Source organism: Nicotiana tabacum, chromosome 22, assembly GCF_000715075.1.
Source record: "Nicotiana tabacum cultivar K326 chromosome 22, ASM71507v2, whole genome shotgun sequence".
NCBI lineage: Eukaryota > Viridiplantae > Streptophyta > Magnoliopsida > Solanales > Solanaceae > Nicotiana > Nicotiana tabacum.
In genome coordinates, this window is record NC_134101.1 from 87321514 (window position 1) to 87343022 (window position 21509).

The window sequence follows — 21509 nt, forward strand, 5'->3', positions numbered from 1 at the left end:
ATTGTGATGAGGACAGTCTCTGATTAGCCCCTTGAACCTCTCCCGAGCTGAGTATAAAGACTCCTGTTTTCTGTTTGAAGGCAACTATCTCACTTCTGATCTTTGCAGTTTTTCCTGAAGGGAAGAACCTAGCCAGAAATTTCCTTGCCAAATTGTACACGGCAAAATCAGAGGGTCTAATTTCTTGCTATTAATTCATTTTAGAAGAACACCTCGAGGCCTCGAGGACGCGAAGTTGTGACCGAGTTCCCTCCCTCAAAGCCCGTCGAGGCCTGACCTAAAGGGAATATCGCTCGAGGCTAGAGTAAAAATGGGGAACTCCCAAGGCACATGACTAAGTCTGACAAAGTCGGCCTGCCTGGAACCTGTATCAAGGTGTCACGTCTAGCCGTCCCATCTCCATACCTTTACAATTAATGCATTTTGTACTTTTTAGGGATTCCCCTCCTATATAAAGGGGATCCTTGCCATTTTGCAAGGGTCTCCTATTGTTGCTCCAACTATTCTATACGAGATAAATAATAACTCTCTCTCTCTCTCTTTTCTCTCTAACATATTCTCCTGACACTATTGCTCATATTTATTGCCTTCATACTTGTTCTTTGTTTACTGCTTGTCATTGGCCATAAATAGCCTCCCATAATCATATCCTAACTGTTATCCCTTCCTGATTATCCCCGATAGCTCGATCCTGAGCCCAGGCATCGACCTCGAGGCCCCTCATTGATCAGTTCGAGGCCCGAATAGCTAAACCCTTGGGTTCGATTATAATTCCATTTTAGCTCACATTTCATCTTTTATCTTCACATATCTAGCATCAACTGCTTAACAACTAGCATAAAAATAGATCACATATTTTTAGAGTCCCATCAACAAATTTAATTGTTATTACCATTTTTACGGTAAACAGTTTGGCGCCCACCGTGGGGCTAAAAATAATAGTGATTGGTTTCTTGCTGGTTTCATTACACAACGCAAGTTGCCTTTCACACTTTTTCTTGTCCAAGATCTTTGATTTCAGGACAAAATGTCTAGCTTAGTGAACAGAGTTAATAACAACAACCTCGAAAACCACAAAGACAAGGACATGACTACTCCAGATGTCGGTACACCACCGCAAAACTCAACCCGGGCGGAAGGGGAGACTCTCCAACAGGAAGTCCATATGATTATTGGAGGAACCAACGTCCCCCAAGGACCTATGTTCAAACGGACAAGAACGTCCACCATAGAAGAGGGACCGACCCGAAACCGCGTGCCTGAAGACACCCTAGCGTTCAGCGAGGACGATCTCGAGGCCATGATGGAACTGCACAATGATGTACTGGTGATCTTGTTTCTTTTAAACAATACCAGGATAAAACATGTGCTCGTGGATCCAAGCAGCTCAGCCAACATAGTTACATCAGAGGTAGTAGGACAATTGGGGTTGCTCGATCGAGTCGCCCCTATCCCTCGTTTAATCCACGGCTTCAACATGATCGGCGAAGTAACGAAATGAGAGATCACCCTCCCGATAGCCACGTCCGGCGTGATTCAGAACACTGAGTTCCAAGTCATCGATGGCAACATGAGGTACAATGTATTACTTGGCAGGCCCTGGATACATAGCATGAGGGCAGTACCATCAACTTTACACTACGTGATAAAATTTCCCACGAAGGACGACATAACGACCATACATCGAGAACAGCAGGCGATGAAAGAAATGTTCGCAGTTCATCATAAGGCGTCGATCCCCACGCACCCGATCTCAGACGAGGTAAGGAACACACAAACCCCTGACGACGTCGAATAAAATTTCATCACTCCTCGGACCTTCGTCGCCCCCGAAGAATTGGATGAAACTAAATCGATAGTTGAAGAGCTGGAGCAGACCATTTTAATTGAACACCTCCCGGATCGTAAGGTATACGTGGGAATGGGGTTAACCCCCGAACATAGGAAAGGGTTCATTCAATTTCTTAGTAACAATATTGACTATTTCGCTTGGTCACACTTAGATATGATAGGAATTCCACAAGAAATAACCTCCCACATGCTGAGTGTCGATCCCAAGTTTAAACCGGTAAAGTAGACGAGAAGACCACAGTCCGAGGTAAAACATGGCTTCATCAAAGAAGAGGTAATGAAACTTCTTAAAACAGGATTCATTACAGAGGTAAATTACCCCAAATTGCTGGCCAACGTAGTAGTGGTGCTTAAAAAGGGAAACAAGCTAAGAATGTTCGTAGATTATAAAGACTTGAATAAAACGTGTCCTAAAGATTTCTTCACATTGCCTAACATCGATCGTCTGATCAATGCTACGGCCGGGCACGAGACCCTTACCTTTTTTGATGCCTACTTGTGGTATAATCAAATCCAGATGAACCCCGAGGACAGGGGAAAAACCTCGTTCATCACAAAGTATTCCAACTGCTATAACGTAATGCCCTTCGGGCTAACAAATGCAGGGGCAACATACCAACGCCTTGTTAATAAAATGTTCGAGCATCAAGTAGGCAAATCAATGGATGTATATATTGATGATATGCTAGTTAAGTCCCTGTGTGCAGAGGACCATTTGACTCATTTGTAGGAAACTTTTGACATCCTTAGAAGTTACAACATGAAGCTCAACCCCGAGAAGTGCGCCTTCAGGCAAATTCCTAGGCTTCATGGTATCAAACAGGGGGATCGAGATTAATCCTAACAAAATAAAGGCCATCGTAGAAATCACAGCGGTGAACAATGTAAAGACCGTACAACGGCTAACAGGGCGGATAACGGCCCTGGGCAGATTCATATCAAGGTCATCAGACAAGAGCCAACACGCCTTAGAGAATCTAAAACGATATCTGACTAGTCCATCTTTGCTGCATACGCCAAAGGGGGATGAAACACTATATCTGTACCTGGCCGTGTCTGAAATAGCTGTAAATGGTGTACTAGTTTGAGAGGAGAAAGGTACGCACCTTCCCGTTTATTATGTAAGACAGACCTTGGGGGATGCCGAAACCAAGTATTCCCATCTAGAAAAATTGTCTCTCGGGCTAATAAGCGCCTCGCGAAAGCTGAAGCCCTATTTTCATTGTCACCATATCTATATTCTATCGACGTACCCCCTTTGGAGCATACTGCACAAACCCAAGATATCAGGCCAGTTGGCCAAATGGGCCATCAAACTCAAAGGGTATGATATCGAGTATCAACCTCAAACGGCCATCAAGTCCCAAATTATGGCAGACTTCGTCGCCGATTTTTTGCCCTCCCTAGTACCTAAGGTAGAGAGGGAACTTTTATTAAAATCAAGCATGTCTTCCAGGGTATGGAACCTGTTCACAAACGGCGCCACAAACATAAGAGGATCTGGGTTCGGTATGGTCCTAAAGCCGCCCAATGGCCACGTAATTATACAATCCATATAAACCGCAAAATTGACTAACAACGAAGCCAAGTACCAGGCTATGATTGCAGGTTTAGAACTGGGTAAAAGCATGGGAGCCGAGACCGTTGAGGTGAAATGCAATTCACTCCTCGTAGTAAGCCAGGTGAATGGGAGCTATGAAGCTCGACAAGACAGGATGCAGAGATACTTGGACAAAATCCAAGTCGCACTGTGTCGCTTCAAAGAATGGACCTTAGTCCATGTACCTCGAGAGCAAAACAGCTAGGCCGATGCCCTCGTGAATCTGGGATCTTCTGTTGAAGAATAGGACCTACTCCCCGGGGATGTTGTCCAATTGTTTAAATCAATGGTCGAGGAAGGTCACGCAGAGATTAATTCCACCAGCCTAACATGGGATTGGAGGAATAAATATATTGATTATTTAAAAGATGGGAAGTTGCTCGCAGATCCAAAAGAATCAAGGGCCCTGCGAACCAAAGCAGTCTGGTTCTCGCTCGACGAAAATGAGACTTTGTACAGGAGAACTTTCGATGGTCACCTGGCGGTATTCCTAGGTCCAGGTGACACAGATTATGTACTCCAAGAAATTCAAGATGGTACTTGTGGAAATCATTCCAACATCGACTCCTTAGTCTGGAAGGTGATCAGAGTAGGCTACTATTGGGACAACATGGAAAACGACACCAAAGAATTCGTCTAAAAGTGCGACAATTACAGAGAATCGCTCCCCTGATTCACTTGCCCAGCGAGCAACTACATTCCGTTTTATTACCATGGCCATTCATGAAATGGGGAATGGACATCGTCGGTCCTTTGCTGATGGCGCCAAGTAAAGCTAGATTCATTTTATTTATGACTGACTACTTTTCAAAATGGGTGGAAACGCAGGCCTTCCAAAAACATATGAGAAAAGAAAGTCATCAACTTCATATGGGATCACATCATATGCCGATTCGGAATCCGATCCGAGATAACATGCGATAACGGAAGGCAGTTCATCGTAGGCAAGGTAACACAGTTCCTTAAAGATCACATAATCAAGAGAATCCTGTCGACGCCTTACCACCCATGTGCAAACGGCCAGGCCAAATCCACAAATAAAACCATCATTCAAAACTTAAAAAAGAAACTGGAGAGAACCAAGGGAAAATGGAGAGAAACGCTACCCGAGGTGCTATGGGCATATCGAACATCTTCAAAATTAGCACCGGGGAAACACCTTTCTCTATAGTATACGGTGTCGAGGCTTTGAGGCTTTGATACTGGTGGAAGTCGGGGAGCCGAGCACCAGATTCCAGCCTACTAATGAGGGCTCAAACAACGAGGCCATGACAACGGCCCTCGAACTACTGGATGAAAAATGAGAAGCCTCGCTAATACGGATGGCCGCCCAGAAGCAGAGAATCGAAAGATATTATAACAGGAGAAAAAATCTCCGGTATTTCGGGATCGGGGACTTACTCCTAAGGAAGGTCACTCTCAACACCCGAAACCCTAATGAAGGGATGTTGGGCCAGAACTGGGAAGGACCGTACCGTGTCCTCGGAGTAGTCGGCAAGGGATCTTATAAGCTCGGCACCATGGAGGGCGAATAACTTCCGAGCAACTCGAATATATCGATGCTAAAATGATATTTCTACTAGGGCATCCGATCAAAAATTCCATAAATACCCTCGAGCAAGCGTTGCACTATTTTCCTTCGACAGTATTTTGTCCCAAAGAGGGTTTTAACAGCAAGGTTTTTAATGAGGCAACACCTACATGCTACCTAAAAGGGAATACAACAAGTGTTTGAGGCTTCCTTTGCAATTAACCCCGAACACTGAAGGGCACCCTCCGAAAGGCCACCCACTCAGATGAACCGAGGAGCACCAAACAGGATTCCAATAGTAAAATGATGTACCGGGCCAAACGGTTGAATAAACTGTGCCCGTATGAGCCAGACCCACAGCAACAAAACAACATTTATTTATGCCAAGCAATCAAAGAATATCTTTCTCCAAAGCCTCTCGTACTCCAAAGGAAACTCAGCATCTTCACATCAAAGATCCCTCCACCAAGAACGCCCCGAAATACTCGAAAACTAGCGTCAACAACTCAGCACCCACATAACCTCAAGGTCGGAACTCCAAACTCATAAGCCTTCAATGATGCAGCATAGAAATTACAAAACATATCCAGGAAAGAAAAACGTCCAGAACACTCGGAGACTAGCATCATGACCTCAGGGTCGGAATCCCCAAAGTCGTAAGCCCTCAATGAGGCAATTTCAAGCTTATGAGAAATGGCTCCTAAGCCTAAACAAACTCGATGACTCAGAGATTGTCGCTAAACTCCATTCATTAAAAAATCCGAGGCCGTAGGACCCCGAGCAGGCAAACTCAGTCTTGTAAGGCCTACACAAGGCAACAATGAAAACTGTAAAACCTCAAGCAAGGCGTGAATCATACTTGTACCAAGTATCAACAAAACTGTAAAACCTCAAAAGACATGAAAATTTTGTAAGACCTTATTACAGGCATAAACTTAATCCCGAAGTTTAGGCTATATATCGCATTTGTAAGACTCCTGAAAGGGCATACCCTCGATATAGACACCTAAACTACTACACTCAGGACCAAAAATGGCTCCATCCACACACAAATGACTACATTCATACGGCTGTACCAACTGAATTAACACAACTCGGGGAACCTGACCATTGCTACAAAATCATAGGCCATTACTTCGAATCTACTTTGAAAAGAACTGGTTAAACAGGCTACCCTCGACAGGAAAAAGAGCTTCGACCATGTCAGCTCAAAATCACAGGGTTTCAAGCTACTCATCCTACGAGCCAAACCTTCTGAGGTGCTTGAACATCGCCACAAACAACTTGAAATCAAGGTTCTTCTCGAACCGGCGATGGATCAGGAAAAATCATTTCAAAAGTCCTTAACGAGAGAAAAATAAAGCCTACATAAAAGGTCACATCGACCAAGCGCATAAGAGCCATTGTCGCCAGCCTAATGAGCCCCAGGGCTACACACACTAAAAGGTCTCAACGACTAAAAGTGTAAGAGCCACTATCGCCAGCTTAAAATTTTGAAAGCTCGAGGGTCAAAATGAGCTCGAGTCGTAACCCGATTCGGAGACTGGACCCAAAATAGTTAACTATACATGCCTAAGGGAAAAGCGTAAGATCCATTGTCGCCAGCTTAATGAGCCTCAGGGTCGTGCACACTAAAAGGTCGCAACGACCAAAAGCTTAAGAGCCTCTGTCGCCAGCTTAAAACTTTTAAGGCAAGAGCCGTTGTCGCCAGCCCATGCAAATACAAAACTTGAGGGTCAATTGTGCTCGAGTCAAAACCCGACTCAGAGACTGAATCCAAAATAGTTAAAATACAAATGCCCAAGGGCAAAGCATAAGAGACCTTGTCGCCCGCCCATGCAAACACAAAAGCTTGAGGGTCGAATGAGCTCGAGTCGAAGCCCGACTCGCAAACTAAACCCAAAATAGTTGAGCAAAAGCATAAGAGCTCTAACGCTAGCATACACTAAAGGTCACATCGACCGAGAGCGTAAGAGCCCCCGGGCCTGCCTAATAAGCCCTAGAGCCATATCACGAATCTAAGAATTCTCACCAGCTCTGAAAACAGTCAACCTGGTAAACACAAAGGGGTATAGAAGAGATAAAGCCGCAAGTTTTATTTTATTTACATACGTGAAAAAATGCACCCTCCATCTACAAACACACTCTGAAGATATCACATACAAAATGGAAAAGTCTATTCCTCGCCCCTGAGGGCTACGTCCTGTCAGCCTCATTTTCACTCTCCTCAGCGTCGAACAGGAGTTACCAAGCACCACGCTCGCCTGCCCTCGCTCGCGCCAACTCTTCTGGGAGAACAAAACCCCTAGCATCGATCTCCTAGAGAACCTTTCTTTGTGATCTGCAACGAGCATATTCTTTGATCCTCTTTTCACGATCGAGGATCCTCTTCAACTCGGCTTGGGCATCGGTATCATCCCTCAAATAAATTGTCATCTCCTGATCAGTCTTAGTCCGGCTCAGTGCTGCTTCGATCCGAGCATCAACGATTACAGCCCTAACCTTCGAATGTTCGGATTTAAGCTTCGTTATCATATCCGCTTGAACTGAAGCATTATCACAAGATAAGCGGAGTTGGACCTCGAAGGCAGTAACATTAGCCAAGGCACCTTTCTCCTCTGAAGCTTGAACCTACACCCGAGCTCTTAGCTCACCATAGTTATTCCTGATTTGGTCGGCTTCACCCCTAAGAAGTTCCAAGGCCTCCACCTTTTTCTGTAGCTGGGATTGGCGAAGAATTAACCATAGAAGTTAAAAATCGAAACACATACTCGCCCAAGATGGGAAGTTACCTGCTCTATCAAATAGCTCTCGTAATTGGAGCTCCGGTACGCCTCATATCGCCAATGTGCCAAATCAACTTCCTTCTCCTCGCAAAGGAGCCCAAGGGACCTACCCTCATACAGAGCTTTCCGGAGCCTAACCCCATCACAGAGCAGCTCAGACCTAAGCCTGTCAAAAGCCTGCAAAAGAAAAACTCGATAAGCAAGAGAAGATACGAGATTCGTAAGGCCTATGCCAAAGCTCACCGCAAAGTGAAGTTGGCGGACTTCCTCGAAGGCCAAGCACACCTTTGTTAATCTAGTCCCCTCGGCCCTAGAAGAATCAACCTCGGTTGAAGCATGACCGCTCGGATGAAGCACATCTCCAAAACTAGAAACTTCGGGTGCAGCAGGCTCGGACGATGTTTTTTTCTCAAAGACTCAACCCCGTTTTGCCTTGCCGTGAGCGCCATCGCACGGTAAATGCATATCCCGTTTATTATTATTGTCCTTTAGCTCGAAAGTTGGCAACCCCTTCACCTCTCTGGAGGAGCACAGCTTCACCCTTGAAGACCCTCCATTACCTACGACAGCAAGATTGATACATGAAAAGGGAAAAATATCTTCCAAAATGTACGAGGGACAAGGAAAAGGTGGAATACACACATACCATGATATTTTGCTTCCCATCTAACCCTGGACATAGCTTGCCACCTATGCTCGTCACAAGTCGAATGGGTCGCCAGCTTTCGGACCGAACCAAGCAGATCGGGAACTTCGCCCGGCGCCCATGAAATTGCTACAGAAAAGGAAAAAACATGATTACTAATCTAGTTTCCACCATTAGAAAATCTCAGAAAGCATGAGACGCTCTACTAACGCGTATAATTCCATTCCTCGGGGAATGGCATAAGTTCCACGGGAATAAGGTCAGCCGTCCGAACCTGGACGAACCGACTAACCCACTATCGATCTCCATCATCCTGATCATCAACAACAAAGGGCGTGGACGAACGGCACCACAATGTTTGCAGACCTCGATGTTGAAAGGGCCGGTACAACCTGACAAATGACTGAGCATGAATTCAAGCCCTGCCTTATCCACAAAGCACCTCATCATTAGCATTATTCGCCAAAATGATGAATGTATATGCGCCAAAGTAACCCGATACTTTAAACAGAAATCGAGCATGATCCTATCAAGGGGGCCTAGTGTGAAAGGGTACAAGTACACGTTCAGGAATCCATCGGCAAGGTTCGTGATACCCTCATCCAGGGGAAGCACCTATAATGCTATCCCCTTGCCCCATCCGCAGTCTCTTCTCACCAACTCAAGGTGCTCCTATCTTATCGAAGACATAGTCTTCAAGGTAAACTCTTGTGGATCCTGAACGCTGGGAGTGGAACTCTTCTCTCTCTACCGGGCATACCCTGAAGTAGCAATCATGACTATGGCAGTACTGTCACTTTGAAGAATGGGAATCGATAGTGCATTGAATGGCGTCGAAAAGACAAGTCCATGGGATGTCCCAGTTATCGTGAAGACTCACGTCATAGGTTGCGTCATCGGTATGAAATCATCACGGGAAGCCTAAAGGGTCGGGCATCAGAATCGCTTCCCATCACTTTGTTCTAGGAAACACGGAGACTATATGTACGCGGCGAAATCAGAGGGTCTAATTTCTTGCTATTAATTCGTTTCAGAAGAACATCTTAGGGCCTCAAGGATGCGAAGCAGTAACCGAGTTCCCTCCCTTAAAGCCCGTCGAGGACCAACCTAAATAGAATATCGCTCGAGGCTAGAGTAAAAATGGGAAATTCCAAAGGCATGCGGCTAAGTCTGATAAAGCTGGCCTGCCCGGAACCTGTATCAAAGTGTCACGTCTAGCCGTCCCATCTTCATACCTTTACAATTAATGTATTTTGTACCATGTGGGGATTCCCCTCCTATATAAAGGGGATCCTTGCCATTTTGAAAGGGTCTCCTATTGTTGGTCCAACTATTCTACACGAGATAAATAATAACTCTCTCTCTCTCTCTCTCTCTCTCACTCACTAACTCTAACTTATTCTTCCAACATTATTGCTCATATTTATTGCCCTCATACTTGTTCTTCGTTTATTGCTTGTCATTGGCCATAAAGAACCTCCCTTAATCATATCCAAACTGTTTGCCCCTTCCCAATTATCCCCGATAGTTCGAGCCCGAACCCAGGCATCGACCTCGAGGCCCGTCATCGGTCAGTCCAAGGCCCGAATAGATAAACTCCTCGGTTCGATTGTAATTCCATTTTAGCTCGCATTTCAGCTTTTATCTTCACATATGTGGCATCAAATGCTTAACAACTAGCATAAAAATAGATCACATATTTTTAGAGTCCCGTCAACAAATTTAATTGTTATTACCATTTTCACAGTAAACAGATTGGCGCCCACCGTAAGGCTAAAAATAATAATGATTGTTTTCTTGCTGGTTTCATTACACAACGCAAGTTGCCTCACACTTTTTCTTAACCAAGATCTTCGATTTTAGGACAAAATGTCTGGCTCGGTGAATAGAGTTGAGAATAACAACCTCGAAAACCACAAAGAGAAGGACATGACTACTCCAGATGTCGGTACACCACCACAAAACTCAACCCGGGCGGAAGGGGAGACTCTCCGACACGACGTCCATATGATTATTGGAGGAACCAACGTCCCACAAGGACCCATGTTCAAACGGATAAGAACGTCCACCATAGAAGAGGGACCCATGGTTCTGCCTTCAGCCATCGCTTTGTTTCGCCCAACAGTGAGAATGGAAAAAGTGTGAGCCTCACATAGTCTGGAGTGACTCCTTAGTGATATAAGTCTCACTAATCTCCTGGAAGTTCAGGATGTGCTATTGTAGATCCTCGTGTGGAAGACTCATAAACTTTTCACAACCCCGGTTATCCCTCAGTGAACTATCGTGACCGCACCTAGTCTCTTCGACTAGGTATGCCTAATTTGCGTAAGAAAAACCAAAATTTGCGAAAGTAAATAATTTAAAACAGAAGTAAAGCAGTAACAGTGTTTAAATGTGCCGCTCGGCATACACCATGATTAACTTTCAATACCAAACATAAATCCAAAACCCGGAAACACATGAATCACAAGCTAAGATCAATACTACATAGCTCTAACTCCGAAATGTCTGATAAGAACAGGAAGGTACAGAAGGGATAAATACTAAAAGGAAGAATGGAAAGGGACTTCTCTGTCAGCAGACGTGGCAGATGTACCTCGAAGTCTCTAGAACGGTAGCCTCCCTCAAGAATAGTAGACCTGATTAGAAGTACCTGGATCTGCACATGAAAAACATGCACAGAAGAGGCATGAGTACACCACAGCTGTACTAAGTAAGTGCCAAGCCTAACCTCGGTTGGGTAGTGACGAGGAAGGTCAGGGCCCTACTGAGGTTAAATAAAATATAAAGATCAACAGTATATAACAGAATAATATAAATAATTACAGCAGTAACATAACATAGTATGAATAAAACAACAACAACTATACAGAACAAGGTAAACATGGAAAGAAAATACAGCTCAGCACCAATAATAACAATCGGGGATCTCCCGAGATACCGTCCTGTAGCCCCATCTTTAAATATCTAGTGAATCTCCCGAGATACCATCCCGTAATCTATCATATATATGTCCGAAGGATCTCCCGGGATCCCGTCCCGTAGTCCAACTCATAGTGCATGGGGATCTACCGGAATCACATTCCGTAGTGCCAAATGTAAATTCCTAGTACTGGGGGAATCTACCGGGTGATTCCCGTAGTTGCATATAACTATGCAGGGGGGTCTACCGGGAATCTAACTCGTAGTCCCAAAGTAAATGTGTAGGGGAATCTACCGGGAATCTAACCCGTAGTCCCAAAGTAAACAGAAAAGGGGAGCTACCGGAATCCCACATCTGTAGTCCCAAAATATATACACAGCAACAGCAGGAAGATAAACAGAAATGGTAAAATTTCATATTAAAGAAATAAGTGATTCTAGCCTAGCATGCTGCACATAATTCAAATAAGGCAGGTTGAATCAAATAAAGCAATTAAGTCACTTAGACATGTTTTCCTAAGCTAACAACATGCTTAATAGTGCAATAAATAGAAACAAGAAAGGAAATGTACTAGTAATTACTTAAAGAAAACCAGATTTCCAACAATTAGAACAAGTACGCACTCGTCACCTCACGTACAAGGCAATTCAATTACCAAATATACTAATCCTAAGGGGAAGGTCCCCCACACAAGGTTAGACAAGCTACTTACCTCGAACCGGCTCAAAAATCAACCCAACACCAGTTTTTGCCACGAGTACTCGACTCCAAGTGGCCCAAATCTATTCAATTGAATCGCATAATATAAATAACACTTCAAGTAACTAATTCTACAATTAAATTCTAAGTTAATACTTGAAATTATGTAAAATGACCAAAACACCCCTCGAGCCCACGTCTCGAAATTGGGTGAAATTTACATTTTTAGAGACCTTGTACTCTCACGAGTCTATACATAACAAGAACATTGAAATCGGAGTCAAAATGGCCCCTCAAATTCTCATATAAAGGTCTCTTAAACTCAAGCCGTAATTAACCATATTTCCCAAATTTCTCACCACTAATTAGGTCTTTAATAACATAAAAATGAGTTATGATGTCAAGGATGTTACCTCCAAGCGATTCCCCTCGAATCCTTCTTCTATCCATTTTAAATAGCTCCAAAAACGATTAGAAATTGCGGAAATAAACCCCCAAGTCACGGAACCCCTTTTAAAATAATGCCCAACAGTTTCCGCATCTGCGGTCATGGGACCACATCTGCGGTCCCGCTTCTGCGAAACACATGTCGCATCTGCGACTTTCACTTAACGAGCCAGCTTCCGCATCTGCGACTCTAAATCAGTAGATGTTGTACTGCTTCTGCGGTTCCTGAAGAAAGGACCAAAATCCGCTTTTGCGGCGCCGCATCTGTGGTCCCCAAACCGCAGATGCGAAAATACTAGACTCAGCAAAAATACAGCAGCTGCAACAATTTCTCAAACTTCCAGTCAACCATCCGTAATCACCCCGAGGCCAGCGGGACCTCAACCAAAAGCACCAATATCACCTAATACCTCATTCAAACTTGTACCAATACTTAAAACACCTAAAACAACATCTAAACCTCTAATTAATCAAGGATTTGAGCCTAAGAACTCCAATTTTCTCAAACTATGCTTTCAATCAAAAAGTCAATCAAACCTCGTCTGAATGACCTGAAATTTTGCACACACATCCCAAATGACATGACGGAACTACTGCAACTCTTGGAATTCCATTCCGACCCTCGGATAGAAATCTCACTATCGAACCGGAAACTTCAAAAATTCAACTTCCGGCATTTCAAGCCCAAATTAGCTATGGACCTCCAAAACACACTCTGAACACGCTCCTAAACCCGTAATCACCCAACAAAGCTAATGGAACCATAAGATTTCCATTCCGAGGTCATCTTCACACTATTCCAACTATGGTCAACTTTCCAACACTTAGGCTCTCATTTAGGGACTAAGTGTCCCGATACTCTCCGAAACTCAAAACAGAACATCCTGGCAAATCAAAATTGCAGAACTAAACTTGGGGAAAGCAGTTAATAGGGGATCGGGGCGTTAATTCTTAAGATGACCGGCCGGGTCGTCACATCCTCCTAAATTTAAACATTCGTTCGTCCTCGAACGAGCATAGAGACATACCTGAAGTAGTGAAAAGATGAGGGTAACGGCTGCGTATATCCTGCTCGGTCTCCCAGGTCACCTCCTCAAACGACTGACCCCGCCATTGGAGCTTCACTAATTCAATGTTCTTTGACATCAGCTTCCGAACCTGCTTGTCCAACATTGCTACTGGCTCCTCAATATAAGATAGATCCTTGTCCAACTGGACTGAACTGAAATCCAACATGTGCGACGAATCGTTGTGATACCTCCGGAGCATCGAAACATGAAATACCGAATAAACTCCTGCCAAGCTGGGAGGTAAGGCAAGCTCATAAGCAATCTCCTCCACACGGCTCAATATCTCAAATGGGCCAATAAACCTCGTACTCAACTTCCCTTTCTTCCTGAATCTCATAACGCCCTTCATAGGTGAAACTCGAAGTAGAACCTGCTCTCCAACGATATAGGAAACATCGCAAACCTTTCGGTCCGCATAACTTTCTATCTAGACTGGGCTGTGCGAAGTCTATCCTGAATCACCTTAACCTTCTCCAAAGCATCCTGAACGAAATCTATGCCCAATAGTCTAGCCTTACCCAGCTCAAACCAACCCACTGGAGATCCACACCGCCTACCATATAAAGCCTCTTATGGTGCCATCTGAATGTTGCACTGGTAACTGTTGTTGTAAGCAAACTCCACCAATGGCAAGAACTAATCCCAAGACCCTCCAAACTCAATCACACATGCACGGAGCATATCCTCAAGAATCTTAATAGTGCGCTCGGACTCTCCGTCCGTCTGAGGGTGAAATGTTGTACTCAACTCTACCCGAGTACCTAACTTATGCTGAACGGCTCTCCAAACCTGTGATGTGAACTGGGTACCTCTATCTAAAATGATGGAAACCGGAATACCAAGCATATGAACAATCTCCCGGATATAGATCTCCGCCATCCGCTCCGAGGAATAAGTAGTACACACAGGAATAAAGTGAGCGGACTAGGTCAGCCAATCCAAAATCACCCAAATAGCATCAAACTTCCTCAATGTCCGTGGGAACCCAACTACAAAGTCCCTGGTGATCCACTACCACTTCCACTCTGGAATCTCTATTTGCTGAAGCAATCCACCCGGTCTTTAGTGCTCATAATTTACCTGTTGACAGTTGAGACACTGAGCTACGAATCCAACTATATTTTTCTTCATCCGCCTCCACCAATAGTGTTGTCTCAAATCCTGATATATTTTCGCGGCACCCGGATGAATGGAATACCACGAGCTATGGGCCTCCTCTAGAATCAACTCTCGAAGCCCATTGACATTGGGTACACAAATCCGACCCTGCATTCTCAATACCCCATCATCACCAATAGTCACATCCCTAGCATCACCGTGCTGAACCTTGTCCTTGAGGACAAGCAAATGAGGGTCATCATACTGCCGCTCCCTGTTACGATCAAATAAGGAAGTCCGAGAGACCACGCAAGCTAGAACCCAACTGGGCTCCGAAAGATCCAATCTCACAAACTAGCTGGCTAAGTCCTGAATATCCATCACCATAGGCCTCTCTGATGCTGGTAAATAAGCCAAACTCTCCGCCCAACGACTCAAGGCATCAGCCACTACATTGCCTTGCTCGGGTGATACAAAATAGTGATATCATAGTCCTTCAGCAACTCTAATCACCTCCTTCGACGCAAAATTAGATCCTTTTGCTTGAACATGTGTTGCAAGATGCGATGGTCAGTATAAATCTCACAGGGAACCCCATATAAATAATGGTGCCAAATCTTCAGGGCGTAAACAATGGCAGCTAACTGAAGGTCGTGAACAGGGTAATTATTCTCATGTATCTTCAATTGTCAAGATTTGTAGGCAGTTAACTTACCATCCTGCATCAACACCGCTCTGAAGCCAACCCTCAAGGCATCATAATAGACTATATAAGACCCCGAACCTGTAGGTAGTATAAAAATTGAGGCTATGGTCAAAGCTGTCTTGAGCTTCTAAAAGCTCGCCTCACACTCCTCCGTCCACTGAAATGGAGCACCCTTCTGGGTCAACCTGGTCATAGGGGCTGCAATCTATGAAAACCCCTCCACAAAATGAGGTAGTAGCCCACCAAGCCAAGGAGCAGATCTCGGTAACTGAGGATGGTCTGGGCCAACTCTACATAGCCTCTATCTTCTTCGGATCCACCTGAATACCCTCACTCGACACTACGTGGCCTAAGAATGCCACTGAATCCAACCAAAACTCACATTTCGAGAACTTAGCGTATAACTTCTTCTCTCTCAAAATCACAAGCACAGTCCTCAGGTGCTGCTCATGATCTTCCCGACTCCGAGAATACACCAGAATATCATCAATAAAGACAATGACAAATGATTCAAGATACGACCGGAACACACGGTGCATCAAATGCATAAAGGTTGTTGGGGCATGCCCAAATGACATAACAAGGAATTCATAATGACCATACCGCATCCTGAAAGCAGTCTTCGAGATGTTTGGCTCCCGAATCTTCAACTGATGGTAATTTAAGTGCAAGTCAATCTCATAAAATACCCGTGCGCCCCAAAACTTGTCAAACAGATCATCAATATGAGGAAAAGGATAACGATTCTTCACTATAACCTTGTTCAACTGGTGATAATCAATACACATATGCATGGAACCATCCTTTTTTCTTCACAAATAAGACAGGAGCACCCCAAGGTGATACACGGGGCCGAATAAAACCTTATCAAGCAATTCCTATAATTGATCCTTCAACTCAGGAAGAACCATACGATACGGAGGAATAGAAATGGGCTGAGGGCCCGGCAACAGATCAATGCCAAAATTAGTACCTCTATCAGGCGACATTCTTGGAAGATCAGCTGGAAACACATCGGGAAAATCCCGTACTACTAGGACTGAATCAACTGAAGGGTATCAATACTGACATCTCTCACATAAGCTAAATACGTATCATACCACTTCTCAACAATATGCTGAGCTTTAAGAAAACAAATAATTCTACTAGGAGTATGATCTAAAGTACCCCTCCACTCAACACGCGGTACACCTAGCATAGCCAGCGTCACGATTTTGGCGTGACAATCAAGAATAGCATAATGGGGCGACAACCAGTCCATGCCCAAGATAATGTCAAAATCAACCATACTGAGTAATATAGATTGGCTAAGGTCTCAAAACCACTAAGAGCAACAAAACATGACCGATAAACGCAGTCCACAATAAGAGAATCTCCCACATGAGTAGAAACGTAAACAGGGGAACTCAAAGAATCTCGAGGTACACCCAAATGCGAAGCAAAATAAAAAGACACATAAGAGTAAGTAGACCTTGGATCGAATAGAACAGATGCATCTCTGTGGCAAGCCAATATAATACCTGTGATGACAGAATCGGAGGCAATAGCCTCGGTACGAGCAGGAAGGGCATAGTATCTGGCCTGGCGTCCCCCTCTAGGGCGACCTCTACCTCCCCGACCTCCACCTCTAGCTAGTTGAGCAGGTGGGGTAGCAACTGGAGATGTAACCATAGCCTGAGAACTCTGTGGGGCACGTCGGGGCTGAGAAGTCTATGGAGGTGCACCCCTCCCGAGTCTGGGGAAATCCCTCACGATATGACGTGTGTCACCACACTCAAAACAAGCTCTGGGAGGACGTGGTGGCTGCGACTGGCTAGGGCCAGGTCTGCTGGACTGACCTCTGAAAGCACCCCGCGCAGGAGGCACTCTAGAACCGGAGGTGCATAATAAGGCTCATGAGGCCTAGGGGGAGCTGGAGCACTACTGGATACTGGAAGAGCTGAATGAACATGGCGACTCATATAACCCCTACCATGTGTTGATACCCAATTTTTCCCTATGTATTTCTTTTACATGCAAATACTTTCAAATATCATGTACATACATATATAAGTATGCCCAAGTGTTTCAGTATTTTTCCAATTTTTTTACAAGATTTTAAATTGATTTATTGCTCAATAATTATTCCTAAAATTATCACTTTGGTTAATAACTTATTTTATTCTCATATTTATACCAAAATATAGGTAGGTTACTTTTCATATATTTTTACAAATTAATTTGGTACTTTAAAAGCTAAATTGCATATAATTGCAATTTTAGCCTGGTTTAAGATATAATAGCATTTTATAATTATGAAACTGGTTCCAATATTTTTTAATTAATATTTATATACAATTAACGGATCCAGTGCTTTTAATTTTCTTTCAAAATCATTTTTTACTATTTTTATAAAATAAAAAGGGAAAACTGGCTATTTAAATTTTGGCCTCAGTTCGTTTCAATTGTAGCACCATTACATTTCGATTTTAGCCTAAAATTGACCCAATTTCAAACTCAAATTCGGACTGGCCTAATTACCACTCTAACCCGACCCAACACTTATTCAACCGACCCAGCCCATAACCCCTTTTAATCCCGGTCGTTGATCATTTAGATCAACGGCCACCGCTGCTTCTTACCTTTTTAAATCCAAACGACCCTAAACCCTACCTCATTCTTTCAAAGATGCCTCCTTTGAATCCCTTCTTTCTCTCAACTCACCTCAAACCCTAGTCGTCGCCTCTCACTGAAACCCTAATCCATGGCTTCCCAGATTCATCAGAGGCCTATACCAGCGTCTCATGGCTTCTACGTGGTCGTTTCTAAGGTCTTATGACCAGATATTGAAAGGTTTCGACCAAGCCTTGGCTTGATGACTGTTCTCCAGTCGTCTTCAACATTTGTCCGGCCAGCCATGGCTATCCGAGTTCGACCTTCGACTCTCCTGCTTAAATCGATGGTTTTCAAAGCCTTCCTCATCATCTGGGTTTCTTACGAAACCCTAATCTCTAAGGTTCCTACAATTTTATTTCATATCTGCTCCGGATCTATGTGTGTTTTGAACTTGCTAAGCATTTTTTCTCGAAGTTTTTTTAATTTTGCTTTCAAAACTCTTTATTCTTCAACTAGGATTTCATGTTAAGTTATTTCGAATCTCTTCTCTGATTCTCGACATGTTTTGCTGTGTTTTGTTTGTGTTGTTTTTCTATTTGAGTTAGCATGTTGAAAACCCTAATTTATTTAATTTTGTTTGAGTTTCTTAGTCTGTTTGTTTGTATTAGTTTGATTTACCTTGTTTACACCTGATTAGCGTTGAAAACCCTAATTTTTGGGGTTTATTTGAGATTCTGAATTCGCTTGTTTGTTTCACTTGCTTATCACCTCTAAACTTGACTAATTTTCGAAAACCCTAGTTCTTTGGGGCGTATTCGAGTCCCTTGAGTTTATTTGTGCAATTCGTCTGTCTGAAGTTGCTCAGTCTGATTCTTTTTGTTTCAGTATCTCTCTTCCTTATGTGATTCATTTTTGTTTTGAGTTCCGACTATCTGTCAAACTCGACTGTGTTTTCAGAAAGGTTTTTACTTGATTCTTCACATGCTTCTCATCTTTTCCTCTACTACTAAATCACTGAAACCTGACCTACGTGACTATCATGCTATGAATGCTTGCTCTATGCTATTACTGTATGTTGTTCCTTCTCGCCATAGCTTGGCCTCACATGCTTATTACTTGTGCACTTCATTTATATACTGAGTCCCTTCTGTGATTGATTTTCAAACTCGTGATTAATTTTCAAAACTTTTCCTTATGAAATTCTGATTTTTTACTTGCCCGTTAAGGGTTAATTGATTCTCTCTCTTTGTTTGGCCTTACCAGATCCTTTCCAAAATAAGTACATTCATGTATTTAGACTTAATCCCTTACTATATGGTTTTTACTGCTCCTTTTATGGTAACAATCATTCTGCTTACATATTGATCTTCTTTCCTTATATTAATCCTTTTAGTGTCTGTTTGAGCAGTAATCCCTTGATTAAAGGGGAATACCTGTGTTAATTGATTCTGACTGTGTTTATTTCCATGTTTGTGTTGAAACCTTATTTGTTACCTTATTCTCTACTCATTTTCAAACCTATAAATACCTATACCTCTTCTCTTTCAAGAAACAAGTTCGAACACACAGCATAAGTCACCACTTCTTCTCTCAAATACACTTAGTTTTCTAAAAAGGCATTCAAGTTTTTTCTGAACTAATAAGCTCTCTTCTCTAATTGTGTTTTGGCTGAAGTATCCTGCTTTTCTTTGTGCTTACTTTTCTGCAACTGGTATGTCTCTTCTTGTTTAAATTCTGCCCCCTCTCTTATGTGTTTATGCTTCAGTCTTTTCTTTGTTTATTTTACTGCTTTCTACAAGCCCGTTATTCCTGCTCCTATATGAATCCCCATCCCTGAACCCTTTGTCTGCTAAGTTATGGTTCAGAAAACATGACAACCCTTGACATTGTTGTTCATGTATATGGACTGGACTCCCTGAGTCCTAAACTCTTTCAATTCCCATTCCTTTTCCCCCTTATATGTATTCTGAGCTTGAGACCTTGGTCTGGCAGTGTCCTAATCATTTCCCAGACCATAGTCTGACCTTTAATAGGTCTGTGCTTTTATTTGTTGGCTGAACAGGCTTGGTCAGGGGTGTGCCAGCCTACCTTATGGCTAGGCATGACCACCAGCCTGCCATGGCATTCCCCACCCCTCTCTCTTGCACTTACACTCATTCTTAGAACCTATGTTCTGCCCCTCCCTCGTGAGCCTTGCTTTAGGATCCATGAGCTCCCTCTGAACTTGGACACCTGAGGGCTGGCTCATCCACACTGCACTGTAACTCTTTCTAATTAACATCTTGGGTGTAAGCACTTCCTGGAGTTCCTGAAACTCCTTGGATCTCTGAAACACCCTAGATAAGAGAAGGCTTTGGAAATCTGGATCTCAGAAGTGGTTCAATCTCATATTGTTAGATACTAAGCCTGAATTAGCCTGCTCGGATGTAGCTATAATTTCTGATGTATTTTTAATTTATGTCTTATTTTTTTACTGGTCAGTAATAATTTCTATAAACTCATGGGATATTAGTGAAAAGGGGAGGGGGTTACTTTTCATGCACAAAAGGGTAGAAATCATGTCTATAGGTTTAATTTCTACAATGCGCAATTTCACACGTGGAGACCATGCCTATAGGATTTAACTTCTAAACTTTCTGCAACTATGCATATAGATACCATGCTCATAGGTGTTTACATTTCTGCACATAATGATACCATTAGGCAAACTGTAGGCTTAATTATAAAGTTGCATATAGATACCATGTTTGTAAGACTCCTGTTAAAAAGTGTTAAAATCAGTTAATATATAGAAAGCATGCCTATAGGAACTTTGAGTCGGAACTGTCTCATTTGTTCAAAACAGCACCAACCGTTTAAATTAATATATATTTTGGTAAAACTGGCAGTCTTTTGTGATTTTCTGAACCTCGTAAGTTAACAAAAATTTTCTGAAACTCACCTTTTTCTGAAACTCACCTTTTTCTGATAAGGTTCGTGAAACTCTTTTTTTTTTCAACTAGTCTGCATGTCTTCTGAACTTCCTTTCTTTTCTTTTAAATCTTTTTCAAAACAGTACATTCTTTTTCTGAAACTCGTTTCACTCTGATAAAAATCTGGTAACTCTTCATAACCAGATCGCTTTTCAAAATCGTTAGTTCTATCCAACACATAGCTGAAAGTAGACTAGTCCTTAGGAACTACATTTGAGCGAGCCTAATGTGGACTTCCTGTCTAGAAGTATGTGTTGAACCAGTCCGCTTATCGCTTTTATTTTAAAGACCAAACCAGTACATGCAAGACATGTTAAACTCTATGGCTTGTCTGACTTAAGGAGGTTTACTTGAGCCTTACTTGCTTATCTTTTTCCCCTTTTACTTGCATTACGCCTAGTGTTTTGTTCTTTGAAAGCTCTCAAAAGGCCCCAAATCCCTTTCCCTTTAGGATTAGTAGTCCTAAATGCCTCCGGGACTGATATGATTGGGACGGGTACTAGCATGCAATAAATAACGAAACTTTCCGCGCTTTAATACCTTAACGGGGTGGGATGGGTAGAATATGGATATGATGACCGGTGC

The 21509-nt window shown here is 43.1% G+C and overlaps 1 non-coding gene across 1 annotated transcript; it reads left to right on the forward strand.

Moving 5' to 3' along the window:
* Positions 1 to 103, forward strand: LOC142176885 (small nucleolar RNA R71). The gene has a single exon (XR_012705689.1). It is a non-coding gene; the product is annotated as a small nucleolar RNA R71 (small nucleolar RNA).
* The last annotated feature ends 21406 nt before the right edge of the window (positions 104 to 21509 follow it).